Source organism: Lepisma saccharinum, chromosome 2 (assembly GCF_977018435.1).
Source record: "Lepisma saccharinum chromosome 2, izLepSacc3.1, whole genome shotgun sequence".
NCBI lineage: Eukaryota > Metazoa > Arthropoda > Insecta > Zygentoma > Lepismatidae > Lepisma > Lepisma saccharinum.
Window position 1 is genome coordinate 77405848 of NC_139230.1, and position 26291 is coordinate 77432138.

Consider the following 26291-nt stretch of genomic DNA (forward strand, 5'->3'; position numbering starts at 1 on the left):
GCATGGGAAAGAGCACCGTGTGACTTCTCGTCGATATTTTCGTCCCCGCTTCGAATCCTCCCGCTTGATAGTATGCTGCGTCCGTTTTGGATAATTTCAATGTTCCCACTGCCGTCGACGTGATGCCTGGATAATCGATTCTGTTGATGACGGTGTTGTGTTTCCTCACCTCCACCTGCGAGAACAGGTGAGGCACGAAGTTGTCCACGAGTATCAAATTTGCTGCTGCGGGGAACGCGTCTCCGCTTTCTTTCTTCACCACGTCGAATTGAAGGTAAAGGTCCGCTCTGTGAGGATGAACGAACCCGTCGCCTACGTCCACGTCGTATTCGATCTCCCGGTTCGCTTCGTTCAAATTGGCGAACGTGCGACGGTTCGGAGGGAAAGATTGCAATTCGTAACTTTCGATTTGTTCCATTTTCACTATGTGTTATTTATTATACGTCGATCTCCACGACGGCCGTCGTCGTTGCACCTGCAAAATCCACCACCTCTCCTTTCTTGTTCGTCACCACCAACTCTATGTTGTCTATGCGGTTGCGACATACTGGAAAATAGATCGGCGAAGAGGGTGTGTAGATGATCGGTTCCATGAATTCGGAACTGGGCTTGAACGTGGCGATGATTCCCGTCTGCTTGTGACTTCCTAACAATCCGTCCGAGGATTTCATGATCATTCCTTCCACCACGTTACAGTGTACGTTCAAAGTTTCGATGGCTAGAAATTTAGGAATGTTTACTCCCGTGTGCTTGATGCCAGCTTCGAGTTTTGGGTGATTGTTCTCGAAACCTAAAAGTTCTCCTATGGTGCCCAGGTCCACGGTCTCCGTCGCCGATACGATTTCGACTCTGTGCGTGACCGAATTTTGAGAAAGGTACGTGCCTTTGTGTAATTGAGCTTGCAAAGTAGAAAGATTGTATTGACCTGGCGTGACGACGATATGTTCGCTTCCGACGCTAATTTTGTTGTTGTGCTGCGTGACGTTAGGTATGAGGTACATTCTGTAGAATGCACGCAGAGCTATGGATTTAGGATAGACGATGTCGTCGTGTAGCGTGAGTTTCAAGATCGAAGATTCGCTCGTGAGATGGAACACGCCCATCGTGATGCTGTTTCAGGTTCCACAATGCTTTCTGGAAATCTTCCACCTGCGGCTTATTTATTTTAGAGAGAAACGCGAGCTTGGAGAGGCAGAGATGACCGCAGTTCACGTCTCCGAAATTTTGAATGCGTTCGTCGTTGTAGTATATAGGATTGTTCGTTTTCAGATGACGAACTAAATTTGTAGGTGGAACACCTCCGAAAGAATCGAAAACGAATGTTTGTCATTTTTGTGGTAGCATATCCAATGCGTGCCTGGATTTTCTTGATTGTCCAAGTTGACTACTCCACATTCTCTTTTTTTAACGGTTGAAGGTAACGAGTCGGACATGAAAACTCCTCTGAAGTGTTTGATTTGTAATGGGTTGATCAGAGATTCAATGTCTCGGTTGGTGAGTGCTGTTTCTTTTTTTAAACTTCCTCATGACGCCCTTCCCCTTCTTCTCCATGGCCAGGTTGTGACGTTTCTGTTCTTCCAATTCCGCCTTGTTCTTCTTCGAGTCGATGACGGTTTTCGCGATGGCGGCTCTACCCCCGGCCAAACATCCAACGGCCCCCAATGCTGCCAGGATGGCCGGGATGCTGAATATGAAACCTCCGATCTTTTGCTGTTTCCGCGAACGCTGCAACCTTCTCAATTGAGGTGTGCTGAGCAGCAATTTCATTCCGTGTCCTTTCGTCAAGCAAGAACGTTTCTTCTCGCGTTGTTTCTTGGTGAGTAACCCATCGAGGGCACCTAGATTTTTTAGATTGGAGTATGGTATCTGGTACACGACACCCTTGGGCTTCATGTTTTTTTTTCACCGTATGTTATTTATATATATGTTCTGAGATTTTTTTTTGTTTCGTGTAATTTTTTTTTCAAGGTATGTTATTTTATATACTCCGGGCAGCCGTTACACAAATTCTATTACGTGCTTCGTTTTCTTACCAAGAAGTTCCTTTGTCCCCTTGTACACGATTTGAGATTTGTTCTCGATTAAAATAGGTAGCTTCTCGTCGGATAACATGATAGCGTATCGATCTGGTAAAAATATACTGTATTGTCCGTTGAGCAACAGACGCACCTTGGGACCATACTGGGTAGAAACAATTGAACCGGAAGTTATCGTGTAAGGTTTGTCCACTTCCAATTCCTGAAATTTTACATATTCAACTGATGAATTTAGCATTTGTTTTAATGCTTGGAGGTCAGTCATATCGAAGAGAAATTTCAGGGTGTTATAGAAATTTAATTTTTTTCACAATGTGTGTTATTTATATACCGAAGATTTTTTTTCACGATGTGTGTTATTTATAAATCAAGTTTTGACACGTATATATTATTATTTTTTTCACAGAGGAAGAAAGTTCGTGCTTCGGAAAACGCAATGATGTGCGTAATTATATCTTCGGTCTCCTGTTTAGACTTGCGCCAATCATCCGTGTATCATCTTCTCCCCTGCCTCGCTTCGTGAAGTTCGTCCATTTTTTCGTTTAATTTTTCCCCTGCAGCCGAAAGAAGAGTGTCGAGATCACCGCACCTCATGCCACTGATCTCCCGAAGATAATCCTTGACAACCATTTCACAAGGGATACGAAATGCCGGCGTTGTTCTTGCTATGATTAAAAGTTTCCCTACATCTCCGTTTACTGCGTGTTTGAATATTTTACATAGCAGTTCGTGCGGTAAGTCGGTTATACAAGACATGTTGTTATTTTTTTTTTTACTGTATGTTATTTATTTCTACACTCCCCATCCAAATTTTTGTTTCGCGTTCATGCCGATGGTGGTGCCCAGTGCTGCAATTTTTTCACCCAAAGAAGCGTCTCTGCTGACGAATCTTTCGAAAGCGGCATGTTCCAATTTCTTGTCTGCTTCGTGACGTGCATCCAGATCGGTGCGAGTGTTGTTGTAAGCGATGTCGTGATCTTTGCATGCGGCGTCCAACGGATTCACACTCTTGTCTCCTCTCTCCAATCTTTTCTCGAGTTTGGTACCCGGTCCGCAATACTGGTAGCCAGGTAAATGCATCTCGAAAGGTAACTTGTTGATGATGTCGTTCACGAGTCCCTTTCCTTCGGCCACGTTCCAGAATCTCGGAGGCAGCGTGTTGATAATCTTGACCAGGTAACCTATGCCCTTGTCGTCGTTCACGATGGAGTTGGAAAGTTTCGTGCTGATCATGTCCACGATGCCAACCTTCTCGTTGTAGAAATTACGATTGCCTGCATTCTCTTCGCCGGCTATCACTAACAATCGGTCCATGAGTTTCCTCACGTCGTCCACCCAAACGAATTCTTTGGGTAACGTGTTGTAGCGTTTGACGCCGCTTCCACTTTTCACCTCGTTCCAAATCGGTTTGATGAGATTCCTGTACTTCTCACCGCTGCTCGATTTCACCCTATTCTGCGAGGCATCGTTGTTCTGGTACATGGCATCCGTCATGATCAGAATTTCCCTGTAACTCTGGTAATCTTCGTCGGTGTAATCTTTCGGCTGCTTTTTGGCAACGAGTTCCCACAGTCCCACCGTACCCGGATACCTGGTCCAACTATTCTTCTCGCCTAAATTAACTTTAATGTCGTTGCCTTCGAAGGTGACTTTCGATTTTCCAATCTTCCAAATCATACCCTCGTTGGTTTCCATACTCGGATACAATCCGAACACTTCATCCTTGTCGAATTTCCCCGTGCTCAGGTAGTCTCGTGCCAAAGATCCCAACTCGATCTTATCCGAAGAAGAGGTACTGCTTATGGCTCGACGTCGTGCCGGTACTTCCTTCAGTTCGAACGGCGTCGAAGGAATGCTCGAAATTTGCGTGGGCACAGTGTAACTTTTAGCTGCAAGTGGTACGAGTTCGTTGATCAAATTTATATTTTGTTTCGTGACACTTTTAATTTCTTTACCTAGACCGCTGATGGCGTCGATCACAGGTTGATCTTGACGTTTCTTCTCTTCGTAGAATCCGCGATTCTCGGATTTCCAACCTTTGAATCGCTTCACTAGATATTCCCGCAACTTGAGATTGTCTTCTTCTTGAAATTGACGTTTTGACATTTTTCTATATACGTTCAAACTTTTCTGAAACGTCGAATTCTCAGCCTATACGTTCGGTTCTCGTAGTTTTCTTGCCGTCACCCGCTTGAGACTATCCACTTTTCTAACACTCACTTTTTGTTGTAATGGTTATTTTATATATGCTTGTCAGACGTTTGAAAAAAATAACGTTTTTTTTTCAAATTTTATTTTTTAGATTCTCGACCTTTGATTTTTTATTTTTTTGGGATTTTCTTCTTCTCGTTGCAAATCTGAAATTTTCCTCTTGTTAGCCTCTGAGACGTCTAGATAAACGTTTATTTTATTCCTATACTTTCCATGGTTTGCTTTTCGAGTCATGTCAATGGTCACGAATCCGAAATCACCTTGGTTCCAACAGTGGGAGCAGAATTTAGAAAATAGATTGTAATTCATTTCAGCCCTTACGTAATCATCATGTGCGTGTTTTAAATTGGTGAGGTCTTGTCGAAACAAGCAAATAAAATTAGCATTATCGCGTAGCAGTTGTTACGGAACCTTGGAAAAAGTTTGTGCCAGGTAGAAACAATCTAATCCTTTGTGACGACCTCGAGTGAAAAAATTACGAATCTCGTTTTGATTTTCCAGGATCATGTCGCCGAACACCACAACGGAATTCTCGAGACAATCGTCCAGTGGAATGATTTCAGATGCGAAAGTTGCAATGCCCAGTCCCTCGTACAGTTTCATAAGTTGCTGGTATTTCTTGTTCGAGACTTTTCGAAAATACTTAGAGGTGTCTGTTTTCCAAGTCTAACCAATAGGGTGCGAGGATAAAATTATCAATGAGCAGCGTCGTCTTTCCACACCCCGAAGGTCCTACGATCAGACACCGTATGCTATCGGGGAGCAATTCGCCGTTACTTTTTTTCGTTTGACTTTCCGAATCAGGTAAACGTTTCATAACATTCCACGTACTCATAGAATCACTTCGTTGGAATCGATCCAACTCGTTCCCGGAAGTCCCAGCCATTTCACCAAAAGTTTGTCACCTCTCTTACGCAAAACGTTTTCGATAAGGTACGTGTCGGGGTATTTAGTTTTAGAGAGTTCCTCTTCGTAGAAGCGCCCCAATAAAATTTCACCGCCACTGTCCTTTATTATATACGTGTGACGGTTCCCGGGTAAAACTCGAACGACGGTAAAAAGTTCCGTGCTCCTATTTCGTGTGAAACCCTTGTCGAACGTTCGCTTCAATTTACTGATCCTCACCTGGTCTCCAATTTTGTATTTAGGTCTTTTTGTCGTGGGTGTGTACTTTGGGCAGTAAACGGTAGAAATTAAACGCTGCTCGTCGGACTTCGTAACGTCAGCTGGCTTCTTGCCTATCGTTCTGTGCAATGTGTGATTATAGTCGTTAACGAGTTCCGGAAGAATGGTGACCCACTTGTAGCTTCCCTGAAGCGTAAAGCGTGACCACATGCGCGATTTCAGAGTCCGATTGAATCTTTCCACGATGCTGGCTTTGACGTCACTGAAGGTCAAGTAATGTCGAACGTCGTTTTTCCGAATAAACTGCCTGAACGTGGCATTGTAGAATTCCTTCCCGTTGTCCGTGTGCAGAAACCGAGGTCGTCTGCCGCTTTCGCGAAAAATTAATTTGAATGCTTCCGTGACGCATGTTCCCGTTTTGGCTTTCAAAGGTAGAGCCCATGCGAATTTCGAAAATGTGTCTATGACGGTGAGGAGGTACTTGTTGCCCTTGTTCAATTTATGTACGTTTTTTAACTTTCCGCTACTCATCTCCACGAGGTCACTTTCCCAGAGGTCGTCGATGCCCTTGGTTACCACCGCCAAACGTTCGTAGTTGCGGCGTGCAGGTTTATGTAATTCTTCGACGATGGCTTGCCTAGACATTTTTTTTTAGAGATTACGTTTGAAGAGAAGCACCAGCGTGATGGGATTCAAAGACGGTGGCACCTCGCTCGTGTTTTGAATGATCATCTTATCGCCGGCACTCACGTCGAAAACGGTAAGATCTTCGTCTTCGTGTATTTCATATATGTTGTGCGTTTCGTTCCAACGTGCCAGAGGAATGTTTCCTGCTTTCTGGACACCACGATTCGATATCAACGTCATGGTGGGGACGCTATCTTTTCTGCCGTGAGACCAGTACGAAAATTTGTTTATCTGAATCGTGCCATCGAGGAGAAACTTGTAATACGGATGATAAGGATGTAACATGTACAGTTTGTTACCTTCGACGAACGTGGAGATTCTCTGTTAATTGGGTACGCTGTTGATTTCGATGGCTTGCAAGGTGAACAATTTGGCGATTTTAGTGTCGACGCTGAGCAGATTACTGTGAACGTGTCCAAGTTTATTTTCAATGGGCAACAAATGTTCGACTATGGTATCCGTTACGGTAGAAAATGACGGTTTGATTTTCACTTCCACGTTCAACTGCTTGTAGTTTTCGTTCAGTTCTTGCAACTTGGCACCGAAAGAGGCCAGCGTCGATTCCTGCGTGGATTCCAGCACTCCAACTTGATCTCTGATGTTGACGACAATGTTCTGAATGTTCTCAACTTGATTCAATTTCGAACTTTTCTCGGTAAGATCGTTCACGATGCTTCGCATTTCGGTAAACTGCGTGTGAAGATCCGTGACGCTCTGCGAAGTGGGCAACGTCGACACCAGCGAACTAATTTCATCTCAAATCAGTAGTGTAATTGATGATACAACGAGGACAACAAATGATGAGCCCCCCTCGGGCAGAATTGGCCACACTTAAAACAAGCTCAACATGCTCATATGAGTTTTTTGCTCAAGTGTAGCACCCCGTCTAATCCAAGATTTTTGTAAAAATGCCCTCTGGAATTTCCCGAAGCTACAGTGTACAAATGATGAGCCCCCACAGATTGATTTGCCTACACTTATAAAAGGCATTTCTGTGAGATTGTTGTCCATAAATTTGTTAAAAATATGCCCCTCTTGATATTGTTTTGGATACACTTGAAATTAAGCCAAAATCCTCATAAAACCCACACCCACACCCACACCCACCCACACACACACCCACACATATTTACTTCTGGTTTAAGTTCAATTGGACACCAGCCTCAACTCATATATCTAGTACTAAGACAATGTAATTCTTTTAGAATTGTTCTGTGACTCTCTCATTTCTTACATCATAAACATATGATTTTTCACCTATGAGAATAACACTACATATGGTGTCATAAGGGAGTGTATCGTGGAATTCACAGATAATTTTAATGTTTGTCCTGTCATTTATCACAACTTGTTTCCTTTTTGAAGTGTTGATGACAAACATGGGTCTCTGTGTTTTGAATTCATCTGGTGTGTAATACATGTCAGTATTACCAGTAGTGACCCTTTTGTATGCTGTAAAAGCTTCATATAATTTAAGGAAATCATCCTTGGACATGTCTAAATTATAATTTTCTCTAGGAAATACCTCATTTCTGCCATTTTTAAGATATATGTTCTTGATGTTGCAGTTATCAAATCTACTTGAATTTTTTTCCTGATTATTGTGTCTTCCAGTCTGAAACAATACCACCACAAAATCCGGCATGTCATATTGTATACTGGAGAATTAATTTGTAGCATCAAACTCATAATAGGTACCAGCGGCAGGTTTTTGTACACCTTGATATGTATAAAATTGTAAAGGAATCTGTGGATTTTTTATTATATCTGCTTTGTATTTAAGAGCATAACTGGCTTCATATTCAACAACAGGGATTCTTAGCTCCATAGTCTGAATAATGCATTTGCCCTCATCAGGAAGGGTATTAGGCAGAGCTTCCCCTGTAGAGTTTATTGCACTGTACCTCATCAAAGCATTATTATCATTGGAAGCTCTTCTAAATGTGATTCTTAAACCACCCTTCCACATAATATCTTTGTAATCTGAGAAGAATCCTGGCAACAGGCGCATAGGGAACAGCACTGTGTGACTCTTGGATATAATTTTATCACCAGCCTCAAATCCACCTATTTTGTAGTAAGAAGCCTCAATTTTGGATAATTTTAGTGTGGCCAAAGCTGTGGAGGTAATGCCGGGATAATCTATTCTGTTCATAACAACACCATGCTTTCTGATCTCAATTTCAGAGAACAGATGCGGCACAAAATTGTCCACCAATCTTATATTTGAATTTGCCGGATAATCTGTACCATCGAGCTTTACAACATCAAATTTGATGTATAGATCTGCTCTGTGAGGGTGTATAAAGCCATCCCCTACATCAAGATCAACCTCAATCTCTGTGTTGAGTTGATTTAAATTTGCAAATGTCCTCCTGTTTGGGGGGAATGATTGTAGCTCATAACTCAATATTTTCCATTATTTTTTTTGTATGTATTTTTACTTAAATATTAATTTCTATGATAGCAGTTGTTGTGGCTCCAGCAAAATCAACTAATTCTTCTTTTTCATTAGTGACCATCAACTCAATGTAATCTATTCTATTATGGCACACAGGAAAATATAATTTTGGGGATGGAGTGTAGATGATTGGCTCCATAAATTCAGAATTAGGTTTAAATGTTGCAATGATCCCAGTTTGTTTGTGAGTGCCTATGCCATTTGATTTGGTGATCATACCCTCGGCCACATTACAGTGAATATTCAGAGTCTCTATGGCTAAGAATTTAGGTATATTAATAGCAATGTGTTTGATGGTTGGTTCAAGTTTTGTGTTGTTCTCAAATCCTAACAGCTCTCCTATAGTACCCAGATCCACTGTTTCTGTAGCAGATACAATCTCTACTCTGTGAGTGACAGAATTTTGAGTTAATACTATACCTCTGGGTAATTGAGCATTTAGAGTAGATTGATTATATTGCCCTGGAGTGATGACAATTTTTTGATCACCAACTGCAATTGTGTTGTTGTGGTGTGTAATATTAGGGATCAAGTACATGCCATAAAATGCTCTGAGAGCAATTGTTTTGGGATACACTATATCATCATGTAATCTGACTTTCAATATTGAATTTTGGCTGGTGAGGTGGAATACCCCCATGATGTTTCAGATACAACAGAGCTTTTTGAAAATTTTCAATTGATGGTTTATTTATTTGAGACATATATCTAAGAACAGATAAACACAAATGTCCACAATTAACATCTTTGAAGTTTTGAACACGGGCATTATTGTAATAAAGATTAGCTGATTTTAGATATTTTACTAAATTTTCAGGTGGATCACCTCCAAATGAATCAAACACAAATGCCTCATCTTTTAAATATTTAAGATAACAAATCCAGTGAGTGCCCTGATTTTTGTACTTATCCAAATTAACAATGCCACACTCTTTGTTGAGTGGTTGTTCTGGTAAAGAATCAGACATGTACACACCTCTAAAATTTTTGATGCCCAGTGGCTTGATTAAAGCTTCAATATCTTGGTTTGTAAGCGGCTCTTGTTTTTTTAAACTTATTTATGGCTCTCTTAACACCTTTGCCTTGTTTCTCCATGGCCAGGTTATGGCGCTTCAATTCATCTAATTCTGCCCTATTTTTCTTGGCATCTATTACTGTTTTTGCTATGGCAGCTGATCCCCCAGCCAAGCTCCCAACAGCCCCAAGTGCTGCTAAGATGGCCGGGATAGTAAATATGAAACCCCCCACATGTGATTTTTTTCTGGATTGTTGTAATTTTTTTAATTGGGGGTACTAAGCAACAATTTCATACCATGGCCCTTTGCAAGACAAGAATTTTTTTTTCTTGCGCTGCTTTTTGGTTAAAAGACCATCAATAGTTTTAAGAGATTTAAGACCTGCATAAGGTATTTGATACATAACACCCTTGGCCTTCATTCTAGGTTTATTATATACATATTCACAGACCCCACCCCAGTTTTTGTTTGGTGTTCATAGCTATGGTGGTCCCCAATGCTGCTATTTTCTCACTGAAAGAAGCATCTTTGCTTACAAATCTACCAAATGCAGCCTCTTCTAATTTCTTGTCTGCAACATGTCTTTTGTCAAGATCAGAATGTGTGTTGTATGCTATGTCATGGTCTCTACAAGCAGCATCTAGGGGATTAACACCAGGGTCCCCTCTGTTTAATCTATGGTCCAATTTTGTACCGGGACCACAATACTGATAGCCTGGAATGTGTAGTTCAAATGGCAGCTTGTTTATAATGTCATTAACCAACCCCCGACCCTCAGAAATATTCCAAAATTTAGGTGGTAGAGTATTAATAATTTTTATAAGATATCCTATCCCCTTAGTGTCATTCACTATAAAATTAGACAATTTTGTGCTTATCATGTCCATAATTCCAACCTTTTCATTGTAAAAATTGTGGTTGCCAGCATTTTCCTCCCCAGTTATCACCAATAACCTATCTACAAGTTTCCTGACATCATCAACCCAGACAAATTCTTTAGGCAGGGTGTTGTATTGTTTGATTCCACTGCCAGTTTGATCTGTGACCATATGGGCTTGATTAAATTGTTGTATTTTGCTCCACTGCTAGACTTGACTTTTTTTGTGTGGGATCATTGTTCTGGTATAGAGCATCTGATTTTATTAATATTTCTTTGTAGTGCTCATAGTCTTGATCTGTATAGCTGCCAGGACTTTTCCTAGTCATCAGTTCCCACAATCCAGGTGTGCCGGGATATTTAACAAAACCACCTTTTTCTCCAAGATGAGATTCTGAATATACAATTATATCATCTCCCATAAATGTTACTCTAAAATTGCCAATTCTATGTATGATGCTACCATCACGCTCTGTGTCAGCATACAAGCCAAAGACCTCATCTTTGTTGTCTTTAGGTGTGCTTAAATATTTTTGAGCAAGAAGACCCAATTCAATAGGATCCTGGGTAGCTTCAATTCTTCGAGGAGCAACAGGACTAGGTGTATGAATACTGGAAAGTGGGGTGATTGGATAATCTAATATGTTCCTAGCAGCTACAGGTACAAGCTCTGTGATCAAATTTTGATTTTGCTCTGTAACAGTTTTGATATTTTTACCTAATTCACTAATAGCATCAATAATAGGCTGTTCTGTTTGCTTGTGTTGTTCATAAATTCCTCGGTTCTCTGATTTCCATCCCTTAAAACTTTTTACAAGATAATCTCTTAATTTAAGATCATCAATGATTGGCCTTTTCATGGTTATTTATACATGTTTCAATGTCTAGAAAATTGTTGATTTTATTTCTGTATTTGCCACTATTTGGTTTTCTTGTCATATAAATTGTGACAAACCCATAACTGTCCTGGTTCCAGCACCCACTGCAAAACTTGGAAAAATCATTGTAGCTCAAGTCCCCACCTACATATTCATCATGTATGTGTTTGAGGTTGGTATGATCTTGATGAAACACACATATAAAATTGCTGTTGTCTCGGATCAGCTGCTTCGGAATTTTAGAAAAAGTCTGTGCCAGGTAGAAACAATCAATGTTTTTGTGTCGGCCCTGTGTAAAGAAATTTCTAACCTTGTTTTGATTATCCAGTATAATGTCATCAAACACAACAACAGAATTATCGAGACATTCATGGAGTGGCTTAACATCTGGTTCAAAAGTGGCTATATCCAATCCATCATATAGCTTCATCAGCTGCTGATATTTTAATTGTTCCAAGCTCTTAGAAAAAACATACAAGTGCCTGTTTTTTCAGTCTAACCAGTTGGGTGCCAATAAAAAATTATCAATCATTAGTGTAGTTTTACCACAAGCTGATGGCCCAACAATAAGACATCTAATATTTTCAGGCAGCAACTTGCCATTTCTCTTAATCTGCTGTTCAGGTTCTGGCAACCTTTTTATAACATCCCAGGTGCTCATATTATCACTTTGTCTGCGTCGATCCAGCTGTGTTCTGGAAGTCCTAGCCATTTGACAAATAACTTGTTGCCTTTTCTGCGGATGATTTTTTCTATGAGATATGTGTCAGGCTGTTTAGTTTTGCTGAGTTCTTCTTCATAGAATCTGCCTTTGAGAATTTATCCTCAGTGATCTTTTATTATATATGTGTTAAGGGTCCCAGGTTTAATTTGAACCACTGTAAATAATTCAGTGCTCCAGTTTCTTGTAAAGCCTCTTTTGAATAAGTGCTTATATTTGCTGATTCTTACTTGATCAGCCACCCTGTATTTGGCTTTTCTTGTTGTTGGTTGGTATCTAGGATAATAAACAGTCCTGATCAATTTTTGCTCATCAGATGAAGTTACTTCAGAGGGTTTCATGTTGATTGTGGAATGGACCGAGTTGTTATATTTATGTAGAAGTTCTAGAAGAATATTAACCCATTTATAATTACCTTGAAGTGTAAATTGTTTATACATAAGATTTTTTAGGGTTTTGTTGAATCTCTCTACAATTGAGGCTTTGAGATCACTGTAACTCGAGTAATGTTTTATTGACTGGCTTTTAATAAATTGTTGGAACACAGAATTATAAAATTCTTTGCCATTATCTGTTTGCAAATAGCGCGGTGATCTTCCACTCTGATTGATGATTGTCCTGATGGCTTCTGTAACACATTTTCCAGTCTTGGATTTGAGTGGCACAGCCCAGGCAAATTTTGAAAATGTGTCTATTACAGTGAGTAGATACTTGTAGCCCTTGTTGATTTTGTCCAAGTTTTTCAACTGTCCACTTGCCATCTCAATCAAGTCCCCTTGCCATAAATCATCTATGCCTTTTGTGACTACTGGCAGTCTCTTATAATTATGTCTGGCTTGTCTGTGTAATTCATCAACAATAATTTGTCTAGACATAATATGAAAACAAGAATATTGCAACTATGGGGTGTTCAGCAGCTGATACTGCAGGATTTTCTAAATATAATTTGTCCCCTATTTGTATAAGAAATTCCAGAGAGCCATCATCTTCAGCATAAGATGTTTCTAATGTATTGGGATCTGTAAAATCCTCTAACTCTACACTGGTGATTTTTGGTTTGTTGTCAGCATTTGTTATTGATAAGGTGGGGTAGTGGTGTGCCTGTGGTTGAAGCCAATATTTGATCTTGATTGGTCTCAGTGTGCCCCCAACAAAAAACTGGTAATAAAATTGTGCAGGGGACAGCATATATATTTTGCCACCTGGTGTAAATGGTGAATCATATTCTTTGTTGGGGATGCTGTACAATTCAAGAATTACTGTATGTTTTGGATTCTCGATTATGCCGGTTATTTCTTTTTCTGCTGTAAGCAATCTGCTTGTTACAGATTCAAGGTGCTCATTGATGGTCCTAACAACATCATCATGGCCTGGCTTGATTTTTATGTCCACAATAAGTTTCTTGTATTGTTGCACAATCTCTTGAAGCTGGGTGGCAAAAACAGACAGAGCATTTGCTTGATTGGATTCCATGGTCCCTAGCTGTTGCTTGATATTAGCTACAATTTGTTGCAAATTTTCAATAACTGCCAATTTTGAAATTTGAGCAGTAAGATCATGGACCTGTCTTCTGATATCCTCAAACAGGGCATGCAGTTCATTAATATGTTGATTAGTTGGTAGAGTGGCCACTGTCTGAGTAAGTTGTTTGATCTCTATCTGGATATTCTTGATATCTTCTGATTTCCATATGCGATTCACAGCTCTCTTAATATTTTTAAGTTCCTGTGATGTAGGCAGATTTGATACAGTATTCTGCAAAGATTCAAGTGCCAATTTCACATTATTTAATTCAGAAGCATCAGCCACATTTTGCATAGCATTTTGGAGCAGGGCTATATCAGCCTGAGTGGGTGTTGATTGTTGTAAAATTTCAAGCTTTGTTTGGATATCATCGATCAAGTGATGAAAATGAGATAGTTCAGATTCAGTGTTGAGGTTTTCAAGCTTTGTGATTTGTTGCTGGACACTGACAAGTGTGTCTACAATACCAGGCAGGCGGGATTCTTGTACATTTGTCAAATCACTTTGCACTGCTGCTATTGTACCCTCAAGATGGGTTATGGTACTTTGAATTTTTCCAAAATCTTCATATGTTTCAAGTTGCAGCTTAATATTGGCAACACTCCGAGTTATTGCACTCAAGGCATCAGAAGATGGCAAGTTGTTCATAAAATTTTCAAGTGTCTCAATTTTTTCTTTAACCTCGGCTATGGCATTGTTCAAGGGGTCCAGATTAGGTATTTGGAGTGATTGAATCTGTTCCTTTAGAGTGGAAATCACTAGATCAAAATCTTCTTGTGATTTTATGCTTTTGACAATTGTTTGGAGCTGTGTCTGGACATTATTTATCTGCTCTTCCAATTGTTGTTTCAATTGCTCAGAGTTGGTGGCCTGGGTCTTAAATTTGGCTTGAAGAGCTGCTACAGCCTCTTCTAAACTTTGAAAATTATCTAATGTGGCCAAGTCAGTATATTTCTGAAGCAATAATTTGAGTTCTGAGTCAATTTTAAGAAGAGGGGCCATGCATTGTGATTGTAAATTTGTAATTTCTAATTGAAGACTGGCATTGAGTGTGGTTTGTAAAGCTTGTAAATCACTTCTTAATTTTTTGAGTCTGACATCAAGCATCAGAATCTCATCACTGTGATCTTCATGCCTTGTATGGCCAAATATATCATTAGGCATTTTGTTTTAGTGGTTAGTTATTATTGAATATCTGATTCTTAATTCTATAAAAAAAGGTATAAGCTTGTCATATGATCCCGGGACCTCAATATATAAGCAGTCACCAGCAGAAACAGTATATACAGTGCCAGAAATCATGTTTGAGTGCTTAATTCTATAAATATTTCTCCCCACTGAAATCTTGACATTACCCTCAGGGGTTGTAATAAATTGCAATTGACCACCTACAGGTAATTGGTAATGATTTAAATTATTGTTAAATATGTACAATGTTTTACCTGTTTCATCATCAACATCTGTAAGTATGCTATTCAGATGAATAATTAACAAGCACTTAGTTTAGATATCATATCAGAAGAGGGTTGTGCTGTTGGCAGGTCCATAATAGCCTGTTTTTTGAACCCAAATAAGTTCATAGGCATGTTTATTTATTTCAAATCATGCTCTGTAATTGGGCATTGATTACTACTTTTCAAATCACAATGACCCCATGGTAGAGTATGTATGCCACATGATAAAATGCATCTCTTATCATCATGTGGGTCCAGAGCCACTTTTCTTACAATATTTGTAGTCAACAAGTGATCCACACTCTGAATTCTGGATTCTGATGTTCTGATTGTGCTACATGATTTGAGACAATTTTTGTAATCCTCAAATTCAAGCTCTTTGTCTACAGGCATTCTGCCAATGCCCTTGGCTTTTTTTGCAACAGCGCCACTACATGTTTCAAAACTGTACATCTTGGCCCTTAACCCAGCAAATGCCACAATAACATCACCAAGTGTCTCATCTTTTAACTTGCCAGGCACCTTTTTGTTGTGGTGTTGAATCTCTGTATGTTCACTGGTATCAAAATATTTAAACAATTCAGGCTGTGCTATATCTTGATAAACATCTCCTGTTTGAATATCAAGAACAAAACTATCTGTGTCCATGTACATCAGTTTTACACGATCCTTATAAAAAGGCTTCAACACATTATAAAACAATTTTAACATGTGTAATTTGGCCAATTCCAATATCACAACCCCTACATAAATAGGCTTATCAAACTTAATCTTTGTTTTTTTCATGTTGAAAAGTGCCATATTCTCATCATAAATTTTTCTGTAATTGAAATTGGGCTTTGCAATCAATTTTTTGCTCCGGCTGGGGTCAGTAATTATTTTAACATCAATATGTTTTCTGACATTTTCAATTGTTTTGCCATACACAGAATTGACCATCAATTTAAACAAGGTCTTATCAAATTGGCTCATTGCAGATGTTCGAAGCACTGTGTTTGTATCAATATATGGTTTCAACCATCTTGAGTGCCTGAACCTCAAAACTTTTCCAACTTTGGTCACTTGAACACCATGATTCATCAGGAACTGGAGGTTTTTGTAATATATGACATAATCCTGTTTCGGCTCTAGAGTCATCATCAATTTCTTCTGTTTAGAGCCAGGTGAACACTTAACCTCAGGAATTGGGGGCAGATCAGAAAATGTGTTGTGTAAATTATCAGGAATTATCAGATCAACCTCTAAGAACAGGCCATAGCGACTGTCATCAAAGTCCTGAAGATCCTCAATGTTGAAATCTTCAACCGACTCAAGCCCTGCATATGGCAATTTTTTCATCATGGCATAACCATAGAGGCTGTTGGCATCTACATACAGTATATAATTTGATGGCAGTGCTGGGTCATAATCAGGAATATATTTGTTATTTGCTCTGGCATATCTCTGAGAACATTGCACCATGCCCCCTCTTATACATTGTTCCATAAACAGATACATATCTTGATCCTGGATCAGATCCAACTGCATTTTAGTGTTTAAAAACATTGCAGACCATGCTAGGCCCGGAGCACTGTAAAAATATATTGGATCCAGCTTATAAATTTCCATGGAAGATTTTCTGAATGCCTGCAGTATATCAGCTAAGAGAGTGACATCAAGTTTTAAATAAGCCTTGTGACAATCACCAAATGTCTGGCATTTTAAATTGTTCCACATCAACTGGGCATGGTGATAATCTTCATCAGTGATTCCAGATCCTCTGATTTTGCTGTAAAACTCTTGTTGTGGTGGCAGAGAACACTCATCAAATTTAGAAAAATCTGTAACATAATCATATGGATATACACCCTTCCGCCTAATTAATTTCAGGTCCTGATTTGGAAACAAAGCACATGTGATTTTGAATTGATCATCAGATAATTGAGTGGCCAGTGTAGCCAGGCTAGCCGATAAAATTCTGTATGAATCAAGAAATCTTAAGTGAATAGAAACACCATTAACTTTAATTATTTTGCTAATGGCAATATATTTCTCATTATTTTCAGCTAAAATAATTAAATTCTGCTTGTCAAACCCCTCGTACCTGATCAAATGATGAAAATCATAATTGGAAGCACCATGGCAAAATATAGGGACAAATTTTGGTCTCTGGATCTTAATATTGCAGCTATTACACGGCCATTAAGAATTTACCATCTGTATGAGAATGGTGTTTCACCTTGATATTTGCATCTGAAAATTCAGAATCACATACCGGGCATTTTTCTGCATTGTTGAAATCTTCAATCTGTTTCTCTGTTAAAGGCAACATGGGTTTTGATTTTAATAAAATATTAGATGCTATGTCATGGCAATCATTTTCTATTCTATGTGCAAATTCTTTGATGGCATCTGCTCCCATGTATAAATATTCTTTACTAACAACCCCATCCTGTACAACCACATAATAAAAACTGGAAGGTTCATGTAGCTGGTATGGTGTAATTGAAGATTCATCAGGATCTGGGCTACAGAATGCAAGAGGTTTGAGATTTGATTCAAAATCACAGACTATATATGCTGGGTGTTCCAACAAGGCTTCAAACTTTTTGAATTTGGCATTTTCACTTGGATTAGGCATTACCATATGAACAGGTTTATGGTTGCCACAGTATTTCAGATGCTCAATTAACTTGTTTTTAGCAATTTCTGCATTTTTTTCACGAACCCCATTTATTTTTTTTTTTACAATCAAATACAATTAAACATCTTCTACACAACTTGAATATTGTATTGGATTTGTCTAGTTGTGTTCTCACTAAAGCTTCAAGACTGTGTATCAGAGTGTAATGATATGTGCCATCCCCTTCAATTAAGAGCAGATCAATCGGAACAGCAGAATCATCATCAAATGTACTGATTCTGAGAGGTGTTATTAAGCAATTGCCACGGCCAGTAGAACAAGTAAATACATTAATAGATAATTGTTTACCATTAATATCCCTGGCCTTTTTTTCAAATTTATCAATATTCTGAACAGACATTGGATATTCTAAACCCTCCATTGCTTCATCAAAATTGTGTTCATATTGTTTATAATAAGTTATTCTCTCAGGATTCCTTGAAACTGGAAACAAAGCAGCTAAAATACACCACAAAAAGCATTTCTGGTCGCTATTTTCTATATTAACCACGGCTCTTTTGTTTTTAATATTGGCAGGTAATGGCAGATATGTAGAACCTTGTAATGGGCTGAATTCAGAAATATTAATATATAACTTGTGTTGAGAACCGCATAGGCTCCATCCAGACTCTTTTCCAGCAAATTCAGAGTGTTTAATATTTAATTGATCTATCAAACTGCTTATTATTTTGTCTAAATTTGCATTTGAATTTACAGGTACAGTTTCTGTTATGTGGGGCTGTGTAAATTTTGTGCCATTTGGCTTCTTATATTGTGTAAACAATTTGAGGAACAGCTTATAAGAGCCATTTTGTGCATTTAGAATTGCCTGCACATCAGAATTTATACTGTTCAAAAAATTCTTAATGTCACATCTTGGCTCTGATACAAAACGGTGATCCCTTAATTGGCCGTTAAAACTGCTATGGATAGGTGGTTCATAGCGTGGCTGCTTTGCCGGTCCAGAATTAACAGGTGTTTCATGCTTCCTTTTCAGACCAGATGTAGATGGTTGAAGGAGCAATGTTGATAACTGTGCAGAACAAGAGCCCACATGTCTATTGAAATATGCCTTGCTAAATATTTTGTGGCATTTAGGACATATTTTAGTGGGAGTTCTATATTTGCCTGGGTCACAATTCTTTTGGTGTCTGGCCCAATTGGGGCTGGATATATTTTTATTACACTGATTGCAATATTTTTGATTTGGCATTTTTGTTGTTGGTTTATTATATAAGATTTCCTGGGGTTCAATTCAAAATTTTGTACTTAATATATATATATATTTTGTTCAGCTGTGTGCTTTGTTTATTTCTTGTGTATATTTAATATGTTAATATTATTAATTTTTATTCTCAGTTTATTATATAAAATTTTTTGGGTTTTAAACCAAAACTCTATGCTTATTATGACAGGTTGTAAAGCTAATAGCCTACAAGTGGAAAAAGAGAATAAATATTGATCTACACTGACCTTCCGCAAATGCCTGCACAGACATGCATGTCCTAGAAAGGCAATGACCTAGAGCTGAGTGTTATGTATTGATTTTTGTATAACAGGCTGGGACAAATATAAGCCTGACTCTAAATAAGAGTGGATTACAACAAACAAGCTGGATGCAATTGAATGCCTGGTGCCCAATTGAACTTAAACCGGAAGTAAATATGTATGTGTGTGTGTGTGTGTGTGTGTGTGTGTGTGTGTGTGTGTGTGGGTGTATGTGGGTGGGTGGGTGTGGGTGGGTGTGGGTGTGTGTTAATACGTTTGGCCTAGTTTTAGGTGTGGGCAAAAAAAATATCAAAAAGGGCATATTTTTAACAAATTTATGGACAACAATCTCACAGAAGTGCCTTTTATAAGTGTAGGCAAATCAATCTGAGGGGGTTCATCATTTGTACACTAGGATTCAAAATTCTTAGAATTAAGAGCATATCATACTTGAAGAATTGGGGAATAAGGGCATCTTGGCAAAATTTTAAGTGTGGGCAAATCGGGCTGTTTAATTATATGAGCTCATCATTTGTACACCTGTAAGTGGTCCTGGTTGTATCATCAATTACACTACTCGAATCTGTTCCACGTTTGCCGTTTCCGTTTCTAATCGTTTCAGCATTCGAGATATGTTCCTTTTCAAAGCGTGTAATTCTTTGGAGGTGAGGAGATTGGCCACCGTACTTTCGAGATCGCTGAATGAACTTTTGAAGTCACTCGAATCGGATAATGCCGTCACCGCCGTTTTCAATTTTTCTAAATCTTCCTTCGAAGGCACGCTCGTCCGTAACGATTCCAAGTCACCCTGTATGTTGTCCAGTACGTGATGAAAATGAGCAAGGTTCGATTCGACGTTCAAATTTTCTAAATATTCGATCTTCTGCTGAACCGTGCTTAACGTGTCTTGAATACTCGTCAACGCGCTTGCTTGAACGTGAATATTTTTAATTTCTTCGTTGATCAACTCCAGAGATGCCTGAAGCGTAGCGATGGTGGTTTGAATGTGTTCGAAATCTTGATAAGCCTCCAATTGAATTTTTATGTTCGCAACGCTTTTACCGATGACCTACAGTTCGTCTGACGATGGTAGGTTTGTCATGGTATCTTCCAAAGTCTGTAACTTGGATTTAATTTCTTCCAACGTGCTGGTGAATTCTTCTTGTAATTTAGAAACGACGACATGCAAGCGTTCTACATCGATATCATTCACGACGGTTTGAAGTTTAGAGAAATTCTTTTCAATTGCGGAAGTTCGTTCTTCGATTTCGAGTTTCAATTTTTACAAATCTTTCGATTGAAATTTGCTGTAATTTGGCCAAATCATTTTGAAGCGAATCCACGCTCAACTGTATATTTGGAACGTTGTCGTAAGAAGGTACGTCAACATAATTTTTTATGAGTGTTTTCAGTTCGGAATCGATTTTCAGAATAGGATCGAGACATTGCGTTTGGAGCGTAGCGATCTCCGACTCTAAACTTTTGTTTAAGGTCTCCTGCAAAGCGATCAAATCTCCTCAACTTTTTAACTCGAACATCCGACATGATAATCTCTTCTGCGTGGTCTACACGCTTGGTGTGGCCGAAATTGTCGTTAGGCATTTTGTTAACGGTTATTTATTATAGGATAGACTATTCGTAATTCTACGAAGAGAGGAATGAGTTTGTCGTAATCTCCTAGGAGTTCCACGTATAAACAATCTCTTGCAGACACATCGTACGCCATGTTAGAAAGCACCTTGTCGTGCTTCATTCGAAAAATGTTCTTGCCGGTAGAAATTTTGATTTTTCGCCCTTCGTTCTCCGGATTCACGGTGATCCGAAGTTTCCCGTCGATCGGAATTTCGTAAAAATGTAAATTGTTATTGAAGACGTAAAAAATCTTGCCCACGTCGTCATCCAATTTTGTCCAAATGCTGTTGAGGTGAATAATCAGTAGGCCGTTGAGTTTAGATAACATGGAAGGTAGAAATTCATGATCTGTCGTGCGGTGTACAGTTTCCATGTTGGTTTGCTTTCGGAAACCAAAAAGATTCATTGTCCTTGCTAGTTATTTATTGTGTATGTGATAATTTGAGACAGTTTAAGTTTATTATTTTTCATTTGCATTGCCTACAATTTTTACTAATTTCTAAACGATAGTGTCCCCAAGGCAACGTGTGGATTCCACAAGACAAAATACATCTTTTATCGTCATGCGGATCTAATGCTACTTTCCTAACTTTGTTTGTTGTAATCACGTGGTCTACACTTTGGATTCTTTGTTCTATACTTAGTATAATCGATTGTGAGTAAAGGCAATCGATGTAATCGTGGAAGGTGAGTTTGTTCTCCACCGTATTCTTGCACACACCTTTTGCTTTCTTCGTGACGCTACTTTCTGTTCTCATGGCATACATTTTCGAACGCAAACCCGCGAACTCGACAATAATATCACCGTTACATTCATCTTTCAGTTTACCTAGGACTTTTTTGTTGAGGGAAGGAATCCCAAATCTGTTGGGTTGAGGATATGCAGAAGTATCGAAATACTCAAGCATGGAAGGATTTTTTATGTCTTCATAGTGGTTAGGTGTTTGTATGCTGTAAATGAAGCTGTCGGTGTCCGTGTACAAAAGTGATATCTTATCATTGAAGAAGGGTTTCATCTCGTCGTAATGAAATTCGAACATGTAAAGTTTCGACAAGTCGAGAACCGTTGCGCCAACGTAAATTGGTTTTCTGAAGTTCATCAATTTTATATCTAGATGGAAAAGTGCCAGATTCTCATTGTAAATTTTTCTCGACTTGAATCTAGGATCGGCCACCCACTTCATGCGTTTATTTTTATCCGAAACCAATTTCACGTCTACATGATTCCGCACGTTTTCCATCGTCTTGCCATACACCGCGTTATTCATCAATTTAAAAAAATCTTTGTCTAAATCGGAAGTGGCAACTGTCCTATGTTGCGTGTTTGTTTCAATGTACGGTTTGAGCCACTCGGAATGTTTAAACCTGAGAACTCTTCTAATATTCGCTACCTTAACACCCTTCCCGATCAACAATCGGAGATTCGAGTAACAACGTATCTCTTTTTCCCCTCTAGAGTCAATAAAAGCTTGCATTGATTAGAATGAGGCGAAGATTTGAACTCGGATGCCGGTGGTAAATCGCTGAACAGATCGTGTAAATGGTCGGGGAATTCGATATCCACCTCTGCGAAGAAGCCATACTCACTATCATCGAAATTTTCTATATCTATTGATGCCCATTCGAATCCCCCGTAAGGAAGTTTCTGTACCATGGCATGTCCGTAGAGATTATTAACGTCGGCGTAGAAGATGTAATTCGATGCTCGATTTGAATCATAATCTTCTTTCATTTGGACGTTGTTGGCTTTTGCATATCTCTGTACACATTGTACCATCCCGCCCCGAATCCCCCTCTCGATGAAAAGTAACATGTCCACGTCCGATATCAGTTCCAGCTTGACCTTTGTCTGGAATAACATTGCCGACCACGCTAATCCCGGTAGGCTGTAGAAATACGCTGGATCTAATTTATAAATATTCGTTGCCGTTTTCCTGAACGCTTGAAAAACATCCTCGAGTATCGTTACGTCTAATTTTAAGTAGGCACCGTGATAGTCTCCGAGTGTACTACATTCTAATTTCTCCCACATGAGTTGCGCGTGTTGGTATTCTTCGTCCGTAATTCCTTTCTCTCTGAGTCTGCTGTAAAATTCTCTTGGAAGTGGGAGAGCGTCGTCATTAAATTTAGAATTATCACTAACATATTCGTAAGGATAAATCCCTTTACGTCTAACGAGTTCTATGTCTACGTTGGGAAAACTAGCTTTTGTAATTTTGAATTGTTCGTCTAAAAGTTTGCTGGCAAGAGCGTCCAGGCTGGCAGAGAGAAATCTGTATGAATCCAGAAACCTCATCTCGATGGTATTTTTAGTCTCAGGAATCATAACTTTCTTACTTATAGAGATGTATCGTTCTTCGTTTTGAGCAAGAATATCTATTTTTTGAGCGTCGTATCCGAGTTTCCTAATTAAGGGATGAAAGTCGTAATTAGAACCATTGTGAAAGAATATGGGGACGAATATTGGTTTTTGGATTTTGAGGTTGCATGCATTACAGATTCCGCTTATGAAGTGACCGTCCAGATGCGAATGGTGAAACACTTTACGATTGTCGTCTGTGAAGTGGTTTTCACACACAGGACACTTGACAGTGTCATAGTAATTTTGAAGTTCGATAGCAGACTCGGAAGCATCGGTTTCGATGTTTGCAGCATGCATCCAATTTTCCCAACCTCCTCGACCATCTTTTCGAAGAAGCGTTCGATTGCATCGGGTCCTCGGTATACGTACGGTTCATCTATTTTATCCTGTCGCACGACAACGTAACCGAAACTGTTTGGTTCGTGAAGCTGGTAAGGTGTGGTGGAAGAAACGTCGGGATCCGGATCGCAGTATGAGAGTGGTTTGAGGAACGCCTCGAAATCAGCAACGATGATTGCGGGATGTTTCAACAATGCCTTGTGCATCCTAAATTCTTCCACTTCGTTCTTTTCGGGCATCAACATTCGAACCGGTCTGTTGTTGCTGCAATAAATTTTATGTTCGGCAAGTTTATCGATAGCAATCTGACGTCCAGTGTATTTTCGATAATCGACTCGTTTTATATCGTTGAATGTGGTTAGACATCTCGGGCAAACTTCGATGTTGTTTGCATACTAAGTAGTTTGACTTCTGACCAAGCGTGATAGAGAACGAATGAGACAGTAATGGTGAACACTGTCGTTTGAAATTAGAAGAAGATTAATCACACGAGCATCGTCATCGTCGACATCGCTTATCCTGATGGGGTGCACGACATGTTTATCCAACGTTGATGATTAAGCGTTTTCCTTCTGCATCTCGTGCTCGTGTTTCGAATTTTGATATATCAGAAATGGTCATCGGGTATTCGATGCCAGACATTGCATTTTCCAGTTCAGGTTCATGCTGCTTGTAATGATAAACCCGTTCTGGATTATTTGACCAATGAATCGGGTGAAGTTCCGCCAACACACACCAAAGGAAACACTTGTTATCGCTGTTCTGTATATTTAACACAGCCCTCTTGTGTTGAATGTTCGGTGGAAGAGGAACGTAGCTGGAAGCGCGAAGAGGCGAGAATTGGTTCACGTAAACGGTTAACGTGTGAGGACTTCCACACAGAGACCATCCCGACCCTTTAGCCTCGAAATCGTCATGTTTCTTAACCAGCTCATTGGTAACTTTATAATAGAAGTTGTCCAAATTTTCGACGTCAGCAAAATAAAGTGTCTGGTTTTTTGTACGATGATAAAAAATACTCGTTGTGCCATCCACTTTCTCGTATTCAGAAAACAGAACAACGTATACTTTTATAGAGTTGTTTTCAAGTTTATCTTTCAAAATATTTAGTACAGGTGTTTTCGTTTTATCCAAGAAACTAAGGATGTCACGGCCTGGTTCTGACTTAATTGAAAAATCCTGGAGTTGGTCGTTGAATGCAGATCTAATTGGTTTGCGTTCATTAGATAATTTAATTTGCTTGGAAGTGGAAGCTTCCGTATCTGCATTATCGATTTTCCTTTTCGATGCTTGTCCGGTCGATGGTTTGCAAATTTTGAGGTGTTTACTTAAATTTGTAATGCTAATCATCTTTCCGCATCGAGCACAAGACTTAGAAGGTGACGAACGATTAATTCTCGAACCTGTTTCGCTACATCTTGCCCTGTGTACCGATAAATTGTTCCTTGAGATTAGCTTCCCACAAGTAACACATTCAGTTTTATCATTTTTACGATTGAAACTGGTGGTGGATGCCATTGCTTTCTCCAAAATCACAGAAATCAAAAAGTCTAGTATATAGCGATACAATTTTCAGGTATGTTATTTTATATAGAATTTCTTGGAGTGATTACAAAACTCAAAAATTCAATCTACTGTAAATAGAATTTCAGGTATGTTATTTATATAGAATTTCTTGTGTGCGAATACAAAAACTCAAGAATTCAATCTACTGTGAATACAATTTTCAGGTATGTTATTTTATATAGAATTTCTTGAGGTGATTACAAAACTAAAAAAAAAAACAATCTACTGTTAATATAATTTTCAGGTATGTTATTTTATATAGAATTTTCTCAGGTCGAATACAAAACTAAAAAATCCGAGACAGTTCAGTTTTAACGTGTTCATATTTGAAAAAAAAATGCAAAATACGCCTTGGAGATTTCAACCAATCCACTTTACTAGATTGGAGAAACTCTAGCTATTGTTATTTGGAACCTTTAACCTTTTTTGGTGACGTAGAGTACGCGTAGAGAGGTCGGGTTTAGTGTGTCGGTCGAGTCTCGGTGTCCTCTGTCCTCCCATACCAAAATAAACATAGGTCGTCATGGAACAAAAAAAAATGTACCGAAAATTTTCTAAGTCCAGCGTTAAAAAAAATCTTAAATTGCAAATATCTCGAAAATGGTAAGAGTTATCCTAAAAAAAAAAAAACAATTATTATTTGTTTGTTTGCGTCACAATACGGAAAATAATGAGAGGCATACGCGCACGCATGTGTGGCACATCGTTTCCCCGAGATAGGTTTACAAAGGTCACGATATATATAAACATTTGGCCAGGACTTGGAAAATTACGATAAGGTGCATTCGTACTTCAAGGATGAGAGAGTGAATTTACTCGTACCGGCTTTTCTGCGCCGTGAAACATCGTCGGCGCAATAAATGAGGCGCGGAACGTGGAGAGAAAGTGAGATTTTGAGGTTTTGGTGGTCGTTTGGTCAAGAAATCAGAATTGTTGTGGGAGTCACATTTGTGATACTACTAACCTATGTTCGGAAATCGAAAATAGCGACCGCAAGTGGGGTTATCTTGGAAACGGTAAGACTTAGAAAAAATCTGTTTGCGGATTCGTCATGTACACCTATACGTGAGAAAAAGTATGAATAGAACTTATGTTCGGAAATCCAAAATGGCGACCGGAAGTGGGTTTATCTTGGAAACGGTAAGACTTAGGAAAAATCTGTTTGCGGATTCATCACGTACACCTATATGTAAGTAAAATATCAATAGAACCTATGATCGGAAATCCAAAATGGCGACCGGAAGTGGGGTTA